A 17,960-nucleotide genomic window follows, 5' to 3' on the forward strand; every position below is an offset into this window, starting at 1 on the left:
ATGACAACAGGCAAACCATGTCCCCTGAGCCGAAGCAGTGAAACGGAAGCCACTGCAGTCATAGGCGTGGATGTGTAAACAGGCCTGAACATTGAGGCCAGGAACACAAACCGTACACAATACATACACACTTTGAGAGCTACATACCATATTATTGGCACCCTTGATGTAGGTCTGTAAAAAAGCCAGTATTGAGCAATAATTTAATCTTCCAACATGTTGAATATATTGTACTTCACTAAAAATTAAAGGAAACCAACTAAAATTGCCATACATTTCTAAAATGATATATCTTTTTCCCAAAAGTATGTGTTACAATTATTCACACCTGTTTATAATACTTTGTGCACCCACTCCGCACAAGGATAACAGCACTAAATATTTTCCTGTCATTTTTTTAAGCGATTGAAGAAGACATCTCAATGAATCTTGGACGTATCTCAATGCGGAAACCTTAAGAACCTTCCCTCCGCTTGCATGGGAAGGATCATCAAACCACCGGTTTTCACTGGGAATCAAGTCTGAAGACTGATGTGGATTTTGTGGATTTCTAGATATGTATGTGTGTAACAGCATGTTGGTGAATGAAAATATATAATTCATTACCTGTTTAATTTAAACAGCTTTTTATGACAATGGTTATCAAAGGTTTTCATACTTTTGATAGTGACTGTATATGACACTAGCCAGCTATTGTTTCTGTGCTCTCGCAGCAACAATACACTTCACATAGTGCGTGTGACTTTGTTGTGTGAGGTGTAGTAGAATTGTAGTGTAATGAAGGCAGGATACAGGACTGGAAGTTAATGGGGGGGTCAGGTTTTCAAAGCTGGAACATCTGCAGATGATCTTTCTCTTTCCTTCCTCTTGTTGTATCTTCTCCTTTTAAAGGCTCTGAAGTAGAGCTACACTGTTTCCAAGCAATCTTCAATCCCTCGTCCCTTTGACCCCCCCCCATCCCCCATGCAGGTGGGCTTTTTGGGGGGCCCACTGAGAGGACAAGGGATCGAACCCTCTGGCCGTGTCATGCCCCCAAAAACAAGTCCCTTGTATTAACTCCAAGCTGTCGTCTGGGTGTTGCCTAGTGACCCCCCCCCCCCTCATTTTGATCTGTTCTGAGCACCCCACCCCTCCGCCCTGACCACTGGGACCAGTGAAGTCTTGGCACACGTAGGGGACATCTATTAGTCAACACAAAGCTAGTCATTCTTTTTGCAGCACGATGTTGTATTTTCTTTGTCAGATTTTTTCTGTACAGTTACTGGCTGTGTTCAACTGTCATCCTCTTAAGTTCAACAGTCATCCTCCATCCTTTATGTTCAACAGCCATCCTGTGCAACTGTCTGAAAATATAATAATTTGTGTTTTTATTCTTTGATTTATTGCCACACATCTGGCACATGCGGTAAGAAAAAAGTCAACACATACAATGCCTTTTATGTCTCTGCTTAGTTTTCCCTGCTGATGGACTGAGTGAGCCTGCAGTGACAGAGGAGCAAAACAGAATGTCAGGTCCACCACACTGTGATGACTAATGAATCCTCAGAGCAGCCTGCCGTTGCATTAGCACATCATCTTTATGTCTCTCCGAAACCACTTCAAACTTTAGCAGAAACAGCTGCTACTGAAATGTGTGTGGGGTAGGTATTTCAACAGTGCTTTAGTGTCAAGACCCTCCAGACACCACGTCACATTAGCCACGCTTCGGGACTGCTGGCTAAACGACGGTGACATGTACAGGGGCCATGTGTCAGCTGATATCCTCCAGGCCTAAGGCAGTCTCTTGGCTTGGAGCAGATGATCACACTGGATACCAATCACCCGTTAGTCTGGTGGGTTGGTTCAGTTGGCTGTGACGGGTCACAGGGTTCTGCCATGCAGCCCGAGGGATTTCCAACCAGACCAGACTTATGGAACGGCTGGGTCACATCGTGGCTTCCTGTGGAACCTCTTCCAACCAGGTGAGGACATGCAGTACCATGTTAATCAGTTCCAACTGGAGGCAGAGGAGGGAGAGAGTCACCGAAAAAGTGAGTGAGAGAGTCACCGAAAAAGTGAGTGAGAGAGATGGGAGAGAGACAGTGAGACCGAGAAGAGGAGAGAAAATAGAGGAAGTGGAGTGATACTGGAGGGGGGATTTGAGGGATACACTTTAATTGGATATTCGAGATGTTTAACAGGTATACATACTATGAATAAACTTTAGAAAAATGAAGTAAACCCATGCTGAGATTAAGGTTAGGTTAACAACAAGCTTTAGGGTTAGGGAAAGGGTTAGGATGAGGTTTATGGTTAGTGGATAGTTCATTGAAACTAAATGATTGCTAAGGTTTAGGTTAGGTTTAGATATGGTTAGAGATAGATGATATTTAAGGTTAGTGTAAGTTGATCGTTAATTGAAATAGTGTTTGTTGAGTCTGTACATTTTTAAATAAATTATAGAGATTATATAACCAAATAACGGTTACCAAATTAAGAAAAAGGAAGAATGATCTGAACAGTGAATCTGAAGTTCCAGCATGTCTCTATTTCAGACAGAATCATCAAAGAAATCTCCACAGAAACGGGAGCAGAGGCACAACAACTCCATCTACGCTGCACCCCCACTGTCAGGCACACAGCCCAGCCCCTCTCTATCTTTCACTTTCTGTTAGGAATGCTATGATGTAATTGAGACACACATGAACCACTTTATGTCCTTTGACCCATTTGTTTACCAAAATGTGTCTTCTTAGACAAAGGGATTAGTCAAAGACAATCTTGGAGGGGCTTCTGTCTTTTTTACATATCCAAAACGGAAACTATAAGAATGGAAGTGAAACAAGTGAGAATGCAGAGGAAGCTTATTGGGTAGATATCTCACATTGAACTATTTATAATAAATCATAATAAATCCTTACTCCTGTACTCAAAACTAAATATCTGTTTAGGAGGTATTTGGAAATATTTCTATATATGCATTTCCTGTTTTTCTACTGGTTTGTATCTCCCTTTCTGCTATCCATTCAGCTCTGAGTTGTGTGTCTGTAGAAGCTGGGAAATGAGTGGACCGGGCTGGGAAAGATACAGTAACTATTCTGAAATTGTCTCAGGATGGTACTACTTTCTGCTGAAGAATTGAGCCTTCATTGGTCTTGATTTTGTTCACAACTCATGTAATTAAAAGGACAAAAGCAGACACAAGCACTTGAGCACCAAATAGTTTTTATCCTTCTGAGATGTGCATGGTAGAGGTGATTTAATAGAATACTCACCACATTTCAAGAATGGCCTGAGATATCAGACTCAAAACGACAAAAAACATTCTAGCCCTCCTAAATTTTGTAAAGTAAAAACAGGCTGGATAAAGCAGTGGGTAGTGGGAGAAAAGGTGGGATGGGGAATGTTGTCCCACCAGTACAATGGTCATACCTTGGTCACAGTAGGCCACCACATATAAAAGTTCTGAAAAAATGGACTGGTCGTTAGTTCACTGGAACGTTTCCAGTGGAAACAGTGGGCCTACCTGTCTACACCAGTCTCTAACAATCTATCTACAAAGTTAAAGTGACAGAGTCCAAGCTGGGCTGGATTTTCCATGATTTCATTGAAATGCTGCTGGTATAAAAGGGATAGTTTACCCACATGAAAAATGGCACATTGGTGTACTTAAATTAACGGGCAGGGTTTGCTTTTGTTAAGTTTCACTTACACTTTCCAATGCCCATAATTTAAGCATTGTGGTGCAAATCCCATAAATCCAGGGACCTTAATTGGCATTTCTTTGAGTCACAACGTAAGTGTGCAAAAGTATCTGAGAATGATTTAGCTCAACAAGGTCCTAGACATTATGCGTTAAAAGTGCGTATATTGGTACTATGACAAGAATGACATGATGATGTTTTCATGCTTCAAAATCATCAAGAATTTACACATACCTTTGGACAATTTGGACATGATGCATGAAAATTTTACATTTTGGTTTTTGGATTAAGATTCATGCTCTGGAACTAAACCAAAGCCTGGATTACTGTCCAACATTCCCTATAGACTGATTGCAAAGATTAAAGAGGGTAAATAATTTTTTCAAATATTTCCAGTACCAGATGGCACTACAGGACTACAAGGAGAACATTGATAGTGGTGTATTCAAAGTGCTTAAAAGATATTCTACAGCCAACCTTTTTCTTTGTCCTTATAGGCTTTTGTCTTAAAATCCACTGTCAAATCACATGTTTTTCCCTTTGAGACATAACTGTCTCCGTTCCTGTCTTTGTCCCTACAGTATGTCTTCATGTCTTTATCTGTTTCTCTAGCTTTCACTTACACATGGGAAGGATTATCAAATCATTTATTTTCATTTCCACTGTTTTCCTTCTCTCTCTCTCTCTTTCACATACGATCAATCATGAACTGGTGCTGGCTGCTCCTCTGCATAACACCCCTGGACCTCTCAACCTCTCTCCCCGCTCCACTGTCAGCCCAGAGACAGGGAGAGAGAGTCCATGGTCACTGCACTCCCAGCAGGCTAAACGGTTGGGAAAACACAAGTGCAAATTACAGTCAGTTTAGCGTTTCTTAAACATTTACTCTGCGACTTAGGAGAGCCCCCCCAGTAAAACGAGTGGGAAGAGAGAGAGAGAAAGAAAAAGAGAGAAAAATTTGGGTAATGTTTTCTTAATATTTCTGATTGTTTTATTTCTTTTGTTTTCGCTATTGTTCATTTAACATTTCTCCTTTTTCACTTTTGATTTATTTAATGATCTTAATGTTGCTGTTTCCTGCTTTCATTAACAATATAAACCCATTTTTACAATGCTAATAAAGCCTTTAAACTGAAATTTAATTGAGAAGCACAAAGCAGCCAATAACAGTTCTACTGCTGCAGCGGCCTGCTACGTCACTAGATCTATTGATGCTTTAAATTAGTCTGTTACGTCACTAGATCTACTGATGCTGTAAATTAGTCTGCTACGTCACTAGATCTACTGATGCTTTAAATTAGTCTTCTACTTCACTAGATCTACTGATGCTTTAAATTAGTCTTCTACTTCACTAGATCTACTGATGCTTAAAATTAGTCTTCTACTTCACTAGATCTACTGATGCTTTAAATCAGTCTTCTACGTCACTAGTTCTGCTGCTGAATATCAGTCTGCTATCCCACCAGTTTTGCTCCTTTTAGCATGTGCTGGCTTCTGTATTCTGGTGTTATTTGTCGGAACTAATTTGGCATGTAGTAACCAGAGAGCCAGGCACTGCTTTAATACTGAAAGGGGAAGCCGAATCTGACAGGGTGTTAAGCTGGCGCCACAGACGCCTTGTTCCTCCATCCGCCTCCGACCAGGGGGCATCCGCCTGGCTCGTCCAGGGAAATCACAGTCGACAGGCCCTGGAACTGACCACAGGAAACGAGGCAATCAGGGGAGCAGAACCTAACCTGACAGAGCTCATACAGACAACGGGAGAGTGAGAAAGAGACAGAGATAGATTCCCTCTCCTTAGCAGGTACAGGTTCACAAGCTCTTGTATTAAATGGACCATGCCAGGACATTGTTCATGTAAAACAGGTCACACTGAAGGAGACAAACATAAAAAAAAAGAGATAAACTTACTGTGAATCTTCAATGGTCTGTACTTGTTCACTGGGAGCGCTGACTCTTTGCTGCCCTATTTGATATAAAAAACAGATCTCTTTAATGATTGATTATTAACATGTAGATGACTTTTACAAACAAAATGACCCAAACTGTGAATTTGTGTACGTGTGTATTTTTCCAGAGTTTGGCCCTACTTGTATTTGGAGTGAAACTTTATTCAGAGCTATTCTTCACTGATGATCTGAGCGTCTAATGTGGACACAAAAACCTGGCGCCAGTCTTTTTTGGAATAATAATTTCCCTAAACGTCCAACATGTGTTTTCTATGACTTCTAGTCATTTTTTCCAGTTAGATTGTCCTTCGTCAAGCAGGGAGAAGAGGGGCGTGTAAAAGAGGGCCACTTTAATTTCAATTAAACACAACCAGCTATGCAAACACTGGACACTAGGGCCTGTGCCGAGCCGAGAGTGTGGCCCTGCCGTAGAGCCAGTAAGTCTAGACTCCAGATGTGTGCTGCTGGCCCCTTGCACTCCTCTGGAAATATCGCCAGCACATAATCAACTCACTGCTAAATTACAAGGGGAAGGATCCCACAGGATAGGGAGCGCAGCGGGCACAGAAACACTGGGCCCAGCCCCCCAAAGGCCTACCTGACGACAACGCAACGCAGGCTTGGAGAAAAAGGAGGACAAGCTGATGGGGGACAGCAAGAGGGAGGAGAGAAGATGTGGGGAGGGAGAAAAAGAGAGGGGGGGGTGACAAAGGAAGGGGAAAAGGTGGTTTCCCCCTTGAGTTCAGTAAGGTCGGTCCAGTCGGCTCCAGGATTGGAGACCAGATGCTAATGGAAAGGGTGTTGGAGGATCTGAAGATCAAATCCCAATGCCCCGGGGCAGGGAGTTGGACTCTGCCCAATGTTGGGTGTTGTGCTTTGGATGGGACCTTAATAAACGGGTATCTTTTTCTTTCTGTGGTCACTATAGATCACATGGCTAATACAGCCTTTATAACCCAGGCCTTGAGTCCATCGTTACACCAGGGTTTAAAGCTGTCATTATACAATTCATATAGCAGTATCTTTTTGTTCCTAAATTAAAATACCTCTCATCCTTTTTCTTTTTTCAGTGTTTGTCATTTTGATTTCTGAGGCATTGTTTTGGAAATGTCTAACCAAACGTAGCGATAAAAGAAACACGGAAGTGGGGAAATCTCCGGTTTTCAGACTTTGCCTCTGCTTCCTCCTCTGCTTCCTGAAACCTGGATGCTTGTGGTTTCTGTTTGCCCCACTGAGGGAAGTCTCTGAAAGATCCTGCTCAGGAAACAGCTTAGTCAGCTCCAACAGTCTCTTCACTCCACCGAGCTGGCACAGCTGTCAGTCTGTGTGTTTCTGATGAGTGTGGCTTGTTTGGATCTCTCCCGCTCTCCTAAAAACACACACGCAGGCATGCATAGATACAGACCGCCAACTGACCCCACACACTCGGACGAGGATAATGAGACTCTTATCTGGCTTCTCATGTAGGAGTGTGTGAGAGAGTTGTTTTCCTAACACGGGCTGTACATGGTTAGGGTTAGGGTCTGTCCATCCTTAAAGACATGGCTTGTTGACTGGGCTGGGTAAGAAGCAGACTGGCTGGCGGCTATGCCTGACCCCAGCCCTAGCCCCGTGACCCGGCCCAGTGTGACCCTGTCAGAGAGTGTGTGCAACACGTTTCTTCATCCTCTACGGCCCCTCTAACTTATGACCTCAAAGCACCACAACAGTAGATGGTACATATAAATACATGTTGAGTCCTGTAGACAGATAAATTGCTGATAGATATACAGTACCAGTCTTGCCCGTTCACTTGAGTGGATTAAGTCTGTCCAAACCTTTGATTGATACTGTAGACAGACAGATAGGGAATAATGTCTAAATTGTCTGGTAAAATGTATCGAAGCTGACATCTCTGTCATTGTAATGGTTTGTTAGGATTTGAGCAAGACTTTCTATTTATTCTTATTAGTGCTTACATGTAACCATGTGACCAGTGTCTGTGTTGTATAACCCCGTTTCCATAAAAGTTGGGGACGCTGCATAAAAAGCTAATAAAAACCGAATGCAATGATGTGCAAATCATTTATCCCTGTATTTAACTAAAAATAGTACAAAGACAACACATCAATTGTTGAAACTAAGAATTTTTCTTTTTGGAAAAATGCATGCCCATTTTGAATTTTTCTGAACACCTTTCAGAAAAGTTGGGACTGGGGCATGTTTACCACTGTGTTGCATCACCTCTTCTTTTAACAACACTCTGTAAGCGTTTAGGAACTGTGGAGACCAATTGCTGTAGTTTTAAAAGTGAAATGTTTTCCCATTCTTGCTTAATATAGGATTTCAGCTACTCAACAGTTTGGAGTTTCCTTTGTCGTATTTTTCGTTTAATAATGTGTCAAATGTTTTCAATGGGTGACAGGTCTGGACTGCAGGCAGGCCAGTTTAGCACCCAGACTCTATTACCACGGAGCCATACTGTTGTAATCCTTGCAGAATGTGGTATGGCATTGTATTGCTGAAATAAGCAAGGCCTTCTTTGAAAATCAATTTATAAAATGTTATTTGAAATATTATTTATAAAGCCCTTTTTACAACAGCAGTTGTCACAAAGTGCTTTACATAGACACCCGGCCTTAAACCCCAAGGAGCAAACAACAGTAGTGTTGAATTCCAGTGGCTATGAAAAGCTCCCTAAGAAGGTCGAATTTTAGGAAGAAACCTAGAGAGGACCCAGGCTCAGAGGGGTGACCAGTCCTCTTTTGGCTGTGCCAGGTGAGATATTAAGAGTCCAATTGGAATAATAAATACATTTCTCTGGGCTAAATCCAGAGTCTATTTGATTCTAGACTAGGTCAGAAGTATGACCAGGTGGACAAGGACAGGGGCAGCAACGGGCCCCCCAAACCAGGTAATCCGCAAAACCAGGTAATCCGCAAAGACATTGTCTGAATGGCAGCATATGTTGCTCCAAGACCTGTAAATATTGTTCAGCATTAATGGTGCCTTCACAGATGTGCATGTCATCCATGCCATGTGCACTAATGTACACCCATATCATCACGGATGCTGACTTTTTAACTGTGAGCTGATAACAAGCTGAATGGTTCCTTTCCTCTTTATTCCATGATTCCCAAAAATAATTTCACATATTAAATTTGTCAGACAATAAGGCAGGGTTCCACTTCAGGGTTCCACTTCATCTTAAATGAGTTCGGGCCCAGAGAAGGCAGTGGCGGTTCTGGATCTTGTTTATATGTGGTTTCTTCTTTGCATGGTAGAGTTTTAACTTGCGTTTGTGGATGCAGCGATGTACTGTGTTCATAGACAATGGTTTTTGGACATGTTCCTGAGCCCATGCAATGATTTCCACGACAGAATCGTGTTTATTTTTAATGCAGTGAGGGCCCGAAGATCATGGCCATCCAATATTGGTTTTTGGCCTTGTACCTTACATACAGAGATTTCTCCAGCCTCTTTGAATCTTTTAATGATATTATGTACCATAGATGATGAGATCCCCAAACACTTTGCAATTTTACGTTGAGAAATGTTATTCTTAAATTGTTGCACTATTTGCCAGCGCAGTCTTTCATAGACTGGTTAACCCCTCCCCATCTTCACTTCTGACAGACCCATCCTCTCTGGAATGATCTTTTAATACTCAATCATGTTACTGACCTGTTGCCAATTGACTTAATTAGTTGTGTGATATTCCACCAGGTTTCGTTTTTTAGCATTACACAGCTTTTCCAGTCTTTTGTTGCCTCTGTCCCAACTTTTTTTGAAATGTGTGGCTGGCATCAATTTCAAAGTGGCCATATATTTTTCTTTTCTTTTTGGAAACAGAGTTGTAGGTATCTAAACACTTGCCAGGGGCTGGGTAGAGGACATTCTTTATGTTGTGTGTTTGTTCCTGTAGTGTGTGTGTGTTTGCCTGCTGAGTATCATGCATTTCAAATATTTACCTACACACCACATAACACACTGAAATGTAATTATATATACAATGCCTTGCAAAAGTATTCAAACTCCTGTCTAATACTCCCATTAAACGGAATAAAAAAGTTTGCATTTACATTTTGATTGGTTTGTTATTGAAATGTTAAACACTAACAGTCAAAGTTAATCATTTTAAGGAGACTCTGGTTTTATGTTGGGAGATATTAATTGGGCAAAAATGTTGCTTGCACAGATATTCAAGTACTGTGCTGAGGAAGCTCACAGTTTAAACTGAAGAAAACTGCCCTGACAAAGACACAATTACCTTACTGATAGACTTAACCTGTGAACCATTCCAGTTGCTGTCACATTTTCTGGATAAAATCACCCACTGTTAAAGGATGCTTAGTCAGGCTGTGAATCAGAAGGAAAAGAGCATTCTACAGACCCTAAGTAATACAAATGAATAGATGGAGTTACACAGTTCAATGACTGGGAGTGGAGTAACAATGCACTGGTCAACCATATCAACAGCTCTGCCTGAAACTGGCCAGTATTGGTGGGTGGGAAGATAGAAGCGGTCACTTAAAGTACCATCCCAATGCATCCCCATCTGCGATGAGCGAAAAGGTTTTGTGGTCAGATGAGACCAAGATAGAACTATTTGGCCAAAACTCAAAGTGCTATGTGTGGCTCCAACCCAACACTGGCTATGTGTGAAGACAGCATGGCTACAGAGAAGTGTGAAGGTGGATACTTAGTGTGCCTGGACACACAGCTAAATGTAGTCAGAAAACAGCTTACAAACCCCTTCTGTCCCACCTTGCTCCTGGGAACTTTCAATGCTATAGCAATGTTTTATTACCCTCTACAGATCTATGCTATCTCAGAGGTCTGTGGTAAATTCCTGGGACTTAATGGCTTGGTTTTTGCTCTGACATCCACTGTCCATTGTGGGTCCTTATATAGGCAGGTGTGTGCCTTTCTAAATCATGTTCAATCAGTTGAATATGCCACAGATTGACTCCAATACATTTCTAGAGATAACTCAAGGATGATCAAAGAACACAAGATGCATCTGAGCTCAATTTGAAGAGTCATCGCAAAGATCTGAAAACCAAAAGTGTTTTTTTGCTTTGTTATTATGGAGTAGTGTACGTTGATTGAAGAAAATATTTATTTAGTCGACTATAAAGTGTTTTACAGCTGTTCAGTCACAAGATAAGGACGTCATATCACAAAGAAATCCTTGGGAAAAGACTTCATTATTCAACAGAATTACTTCAGCAGATATGGTGTAATTCTGTTTACTGTGTGGGTGTATACGCAACTACTGGATGCCAAGAGAAACCTAAGTTCAGTTTTCATAATTAGTTTTTTTTTTCTGTCATATGGAAATATTTGTCCAATACTGTATGATTAAGTTGCACTCCAAAAAGTTAATTTATCAAATCTGTTCAGAGCCCTATAGTTAATTAAAAGCATGTGTCGGGTCTTGCTTATTGAGTAAAGATATTCTAAACCATACAGGTCTAAATATTTGCCATTTTCGAATGAGAGAGTGAACATGATATTGTCTAGTAGTTTGTGTTATTGTGAAGCTCGTTCCCAGTGATCTGACTGGGACTAAGCAGTCACTATTAATGATCTTCACCTTGGTGTCTCCTCCCTGTGGACACAGCTCTTCCTCACACACACACACAAACACACACACACACACCTTCGGCTTGGCCCTCCGGATGGCTGCACATCTGAGGGGGGAGCAGAGAGGGGAGCAGGCCCCCACACCTGGGCATGTTTGCATAGGAAGCGAGGGCGGGAGGGCGGGCAGGGCTTCATGCAGCCTGACGACTGGCTCCACAAAGTCTGGCCAGCTGTGCTCAGAGCCGGGAGCCTGGCCTGTGTGTGTCTGTGGGGCCGCACAGCTGGGGAAGGCATGTTCCCAGAGAACCAAGAAAGACAGAGAGAGGGAGAAGGGGGAGCAAGGGGAAAAACAGAGAACTGAGGGGGAACTTTTTTAAGACCATAGGCATTTTTCTCTGTTTCACTGTTACATTCCCATTTTGTCTCCCTTCCCCTCTCACTCTCTCTCTCTCTCTCTCTCTTTCCCCAGAGTAGATATGAGATTTCACTCTGAAATGTTTTGTTTCATTTTGGGTTATTCCACTCTCTGGCCTTTGAACTTTTTACCCCCCCCTCCCCCCCACCCACAAACACACACACACACACGACGGCTCCTCGGGGTCACACATCCATAAACACAGCTTGTTGCCACCGGTCACCCCTCTGCTGCTGTTGGAATGTCGACACTTCCTGTCCTGAAGCGGGCAGGCTGGTGGCACAGGAAGTTGAGACCGTGTGAAGGGACCAGCCCGTCCGACCATCCCCTCCCTGTCCCCTTCTGTCATCACTGTGACCTATGGTCTGATGTCACTGTGGGCGGGCCATGGTTGGGACCTGGCATGTCACACACAGGGATCATACAGTGTGTGACCCAGCCAGAGACTGGCCCCTCCAGCCCTGGGCCTCTGGTTCATCGGGGGATAGGAAGGGGCCACGTTGTTCATGTCAAGATCCTAAATGATTAGGCCCACAACGGCTCTGTTTGAACTGGCTCTACCTCCAGTACGTTTGAACAAATCAAAAGAGTTGAATGAGCAAGTTACATTATAGGTTTGAATCCTGTCCCTCTCTGAAGTTTATGAGAGGGAAAATGTACGTCTTATTATCTTTTTTTTTATCACGTTTCTTCAGCTTCTCCCACAAGAGGAGGCACGATCATGTCTAGTACAAAGTCAGGGAGAGAACACACAGTGTTGATTGTGGGTGTGTGTGTTGATTGTGGGTGTTGAAGAGGACAGGAAGGAACAGGAGGGGACAGGAAGGCCTGTGGTCCCCCGCTGCCAGCAGACGGACCCCAAAGACGAAGCATTGGGGGAATACTCAGGAGAACAGAATGTCTGTCCTCCCCACTGTCCATGGGTCTGTTGTGCTGCTGGTCTCTCTGTCCACGCTCACCCCGCTCTCTGCCTGTTTGCCTATCAGTCTGTTTGTCCATCCAGCTGAGTCTCCTGACCTCATGCTGACCTCATACTGTAGCTGTCCATCATGTTGATGTACTGTATAACGATGTATTACCACCATTCATTCTGCCTAACCTCCCTAACAGCTTCCTAGATTCTTCTTCAACACCTGAGTTACCCTGACCTTCACTGACAGATGTGAATGAGTTCCAGACAGGCAGGGATGTTGCATTGTCATTTTACTCTGTAGACGTCACCAGTGCACAACAGGGTTTGGTCTCCCCACTTACTGTTGACTGAACAGTCTTTAAATTGGCCCTTTCATTGAGTTGAGTAACAGCTGAACTTACAGTGGCACAGTCTCATAAAACAGCAACATCTAATTCTGTCTCTGCTTTTTGTTTGTTTCTCAATGCTGTTCAGGAAGGCTTATTTTTAACCAGCCCTGGTAAGAAGAAAAAAAAAAACATCCATGTAATTTGCAATGGAGTGGTGGTATAAATGAGAAAGAGGTTAGAAAAATGACAAAGAGAGTAGATTTTATCTACCCAGTGCTGGCTGCGGTGACGGCTACCCACAGGAAGTGGATTCCAGTCTCCAGGAAGAGAACGGTTGAAGGCCTAATCAAGCAGGGCGCGGCAGGATGACATACAACAGGAAAGAGGAATGGCCAGCTGCCCGGCTCCAGTCGGTCTGTGCTGGGACGCACCGGGCATGGGTGGAGAGCCTCCCCACTCAGTCAGGGTGCCCCTCTCCCCCGGGGGAGAGCCCCTGCAACCCCAATGACTGATCCTTCCCCCCTTTCCTTCAGTCCAGCTGTGGGTCATTACGTTGCTCAGATCCCCTCGTTAAAGTGGGTTGGCACTGAGGCCCAGCCCTGTGTCGCCACCGTCGTGTCTGCGTGGCTCCCTGATGTGCCACAGACAGCCCAGAACAGCCCAGCGCCAGCCCAGAACAACCCAGCCCAGAACAACCCAGCCCAGAACAGCCCAGCACAACCCCTGCTCAGCCGCCCTGCATCATACAGCCTACACGTTTCCCATGGGCTTCCCTGTCTGCAGACTGGTTACGGCACATGCCTGATATCATGCATGGGGCTTTGTGGTGCCGTGGTCAGAGAGCTGGAGACACTGAGGCTACGCCACAGAGCTGTGTGTCTCTGTCATTACCTACAGCCCTCAACATCATCACTGAATATTATGAGTCACATCAATCAAATATTATACATTTTATGATTGTCCTTGATTAAGAATAATCTACCACAATCTGTCCATCCAAAGCCTCTTTCGTTCTGGTTGTGGATGCTGATTTGCTGAAAGTTGTGATATATTTAGGCAATAAGGAACGAGGGGATGCCAATATATCAACTGAGAGCTGTTCTTAGGCACAATAATGTTTTATATTACAGGCATGATGCAAAATGACTAATTTCCTGATCTATTTCAGTTGCTAACCAGTTTATAATAAAAATAAGGCCCTTCAGGGATTTGTGGTACACCTTTTTGTTCCAGGAAAAAACCCATTAGTTCCAGGTGGAATCCTTTAAAATTCCAAGTATAGCACTTTCCACAGAGGGTTCTACATCAAACCCAAAACGGAACTATGCCAAAACAAAAAGGTTTGACCTGGAAACAAAAATGGTTGAACGTGGTCAATACACCACAATAGGACTTAGGTGCTGCAGTATTATCTGAAATATAATAAATGACCTACCAATTGTTAGATTTGATTGGTGACATGCATGTGAGACAGGATGAGGTCCTCTGGGCCAGGTGTTAGTTCCTATGTGGGGTTATGTGGGGGCTGGCCTTGGTGGCTCTCTCCCCCTCCCTCTCTCCTTGGGCCTAATCTCCACTGAGCCCCACAGCTGGGCCATAAAAGAAGGATCATGAAGCGGCTTCTCCTCTCCACAGGTCCTGTAATGGTTATCTGAGTTTCAACACACCTCACTGCCACTTCATGCACAAGCGCTCACATAAAACCCTTGCACCTCAACTCTGAACAATGCACAGCGCTTTTACACAAACCCTTTTCACTGTGTTAAGTTTAACAATCTCACCTTGTCACCATCGACTACATTTCCAAGATAAAGGATAATATTGCTATACAGCCTGTTGAAACTAACAGTAAAGGGAGACTATACTTGGGGTGGGTGTAATTGGGACATTGACAGATCATTGCTGTGCAATTAGGAGATATTTACCAACAGAAGACACAAATAACCATCATGAAGGAAGTGGTTTATCTCTTCACCACCTCACTCCTACCTCTTTATTTCTTCTCTCATAGCTGTGGGAAACTAAGATCTCCTCCATTCAGCTCCAGGTCCTATTTCTGCAACTCTGCATAGACATGCTGGTGACCTCAGATAAATGAAAGATATATGTGTCATTGGTGCCAGGAGGAAAAGCCACTGCCTGTACACCTTCTCTACGACAGTAAGGTTTGTGGTCAGGCTGGCAGTAGCCAGCCTTTCACTGTCCGCTGTGCCTTGGTTACTTGCTCTCCAGGCTCATTTGCTGTATTGAAAAGGACCGACAGAGGCCCCCAGCCTCCTCTAAGGGCCCCGGAATGCTTTCACTTCACAGTACAATGAGGGGAGTTTAGGTCCACAACTTTCCCAGCATTGTCATGCTAAGAACTGGTTGGAGGGAGAAAAACGCCCGATTAGCATTTGAAGGAGTTCCTAACATCTGAGGGAGAAGGAGTTCAGAGACAGAAACACACAGAAAGGAAGGAGCAGGGTCTCTCTCTCTCTTCCTTCTTTCACTCCTTCCTACTTGCCAGCTCTTTCACTAACTCACACTCATTCTTTCCCGCGTCTTCTCTCTCTCTCTCACCCCTTGTCTGTTTCCTTTTGGTTTTGGAGGCTTTGCCATCTGTTGAGAGCTCCTTATTGGGCCCAGAAGAGCAATGCGATTAAAAAAGTAAATGCTTTTCTGAGAAAGGCCTTTTCAGAGGGAGAATTGAAGTGTTGAACTTGATTTGGTAAGTGTTCCCAGCTGCACCCCTGATATAAATGTAATGTGTACATACATGCCCATGTATAGTAATGCCACAATTCATTGATTCGTTATTCATTGTTTAACTAATTAATCAATTAAATACTGATAAATCAAGCCACCTTACTAGTGACAGCAACAGCACTGTCTGACCTATTTACCATATTTTCCTGTCTGACCTATTTACAATATATTCCAATACATCCTGTCTGTTTACACGCATCCAGATGCTTTCTTTGACACACATCCACAGCCTGTCCCTAAAAGGTAAGGGTTCATATTCAAAATGATGAATGGAACATGTATGCCTGGCCCCAAACAATCCCAGCTAGTCTTACCCAACCACAACAGCCATCAGCCATAAATTGGGATGGATTTCCTCCGCCGAGACTCTTCCCCAGATCCATGGCATTTGTCTTGGCTGCAATGACCAGAGGAGAATGTAAAGAAATAAGACCACTGGCCCTGCCTCACACATTTACGCATTCGTCACCATCACAGCCACTGCAGATGGGGACGATGAAGAGTTCACGTTAGCCACAGTAACAGACTACAGCACACCAGTGAAGTGATGTCTCAGTTCATTGGTTTTAACCGCGGGTTTCTGAGTGTCACCGAGACCCAGTCAGCGGACTGTGTTATTGCGTGACATCGTGGGACTGAAAAGCTCTCCCTCCTCTCGTCACTTTCCCACCCGCTGTCTTTTAGCGTAGCAGCAAGCCAGTCAGGGAGTCTCGGTCAGCCGTAACGAGTTTGTTTACAGCCCCCGTAACAGCTAATAATGAGGCGTCAACAGTGGCCAGTGGGCTCTTCTCTCACACACGGCCAATCAGTTTACTGCCACCCTGCCTCTGTTATGCTTGTAACTGACACCGGCCCGTCACATTTACTGAGGCCCTCTCCTCCCAGAGCTCCCCTCACCTGCGTGAAAAGGGACAATCAGAGCGCTACCATGGGCTCCGGACCTGAGGGACATGTTGAACAATACAGATCGCCGTGGTTACACACTGGCAGGCTAAGGTAGCTGTGCATCCTAAGCACAGTAACTAGTATGTGTTGAGTGCTGCCAGACTGCTGAACTGGTTTGACTAGATGCTATTCGTGTTAAAATGCAAATGAGAGTAGAAGGAATTGAATATGGCTGGTGTGAATATCAAACTCAAGGAAAAAGACAGAGTACGGTTTCATCATCTATGATGATGGAAACTAGAGAGTATGGTAGAGTGTTTTCATCATCTATGTCGAGGGAAACTAGAGAGTATGGTAGAGTATGGTTTCATCGTATATGTTGAGGGAAAATAGAGAGTATGGTTGAGTGTTTTCATCATCTATTTCAAGGGAAACTAGTGAGTATGGTAGAGTATGGTTTCATCATCTGTTGTGGGAAACTAGAGAGTATGGTTGAGTGTTTTCATCATCTATGTCAAGGGAAACTAGAGTATGGTAGAGTATGGTTTCATCATCTATGTCAAGGGAAACTAGAGAGTATGGTAGAGTATGGTTTCCTCATCTATGTCGAGGGAAACTAGAAAGTATGGTAGAGTGTTTTCATCATCTATGTCGTGGAAACTAGAGAGTATAGTAGAGTGTTTTCATCATCTATGTCAAAGGAAACTAGAGAGTATGGTAGAGTGTGGTTTCATCGTATATGTTGAGGGAAACTAGAGAGTATGGTAGAGTGTGGTTTCATCGTATATGTTGAGGGAAACTAGAGAGTATGGTAGAGTGTGGTTTCATCGTATATGTTGAGGGAAACTAGAGAGTATGGTAAAGTATGGTTTAATCGTATATGTTGAGGGAAACTAGAGAGTATGGTAGAGTGTGGTTTCATCGTATATGTTGAGGGAAACTAGAGAGTATGGTAGAGTGTGGTTTCATCGTATATGTTGAGGAAAACTAGAGAGTATGGTAGAGTATGGTAGAGTATGGTAGAGTATGGTAGAGTGTGGTTTAATCTAGGTGACTGAAGGGTACATGTGTTATTCCCCTGAAATGTCCAGAATTTAACAGTGGCTGGAGGTTTCCCTACTCAACCTGTGTTTGTCCCAGTGTGTGTGTGTGTGTGTGTGTATATAGCTCCGGAAAAAATGTAAAGACCACTGCACCTTTTTCTTTCCTTTCCAAAAAAGTTGAAAAGGAATGTTTTGATTGAGGAACAGAAGTGTTCAATTTGTAGTGGTCTCTTAATTTTAACCCTACCTTTCCTCACTCAAAACCTTCCTTGTTGACTTTTTTGGAAATGAAAAGAAAAATTTGCAGTGGTCTCTTAATTTTTTTCCGGAGATGTGTATATATATATATATACAGTTAAGCCAAAATGTATTCATACCCATGCCAATTATTTAGATATAGCTCATTTTTATTTGACCTTCTGGTTGG

This window comes from Esox lucius, chromosome 12 (assembly GCF_011004845.1).
Source record: "Esox lucius isolate fEsoLuc1 chromosome 12, fEsoLuc1.pri, whole genome shotgun sequence".
In the NCBI taxonomy this organism is placed as follows: Eukaryota; Metazoa; Chordata; class Actinopteri; order Esociformes; family Esocidae; genus Esox; species Esox lucius.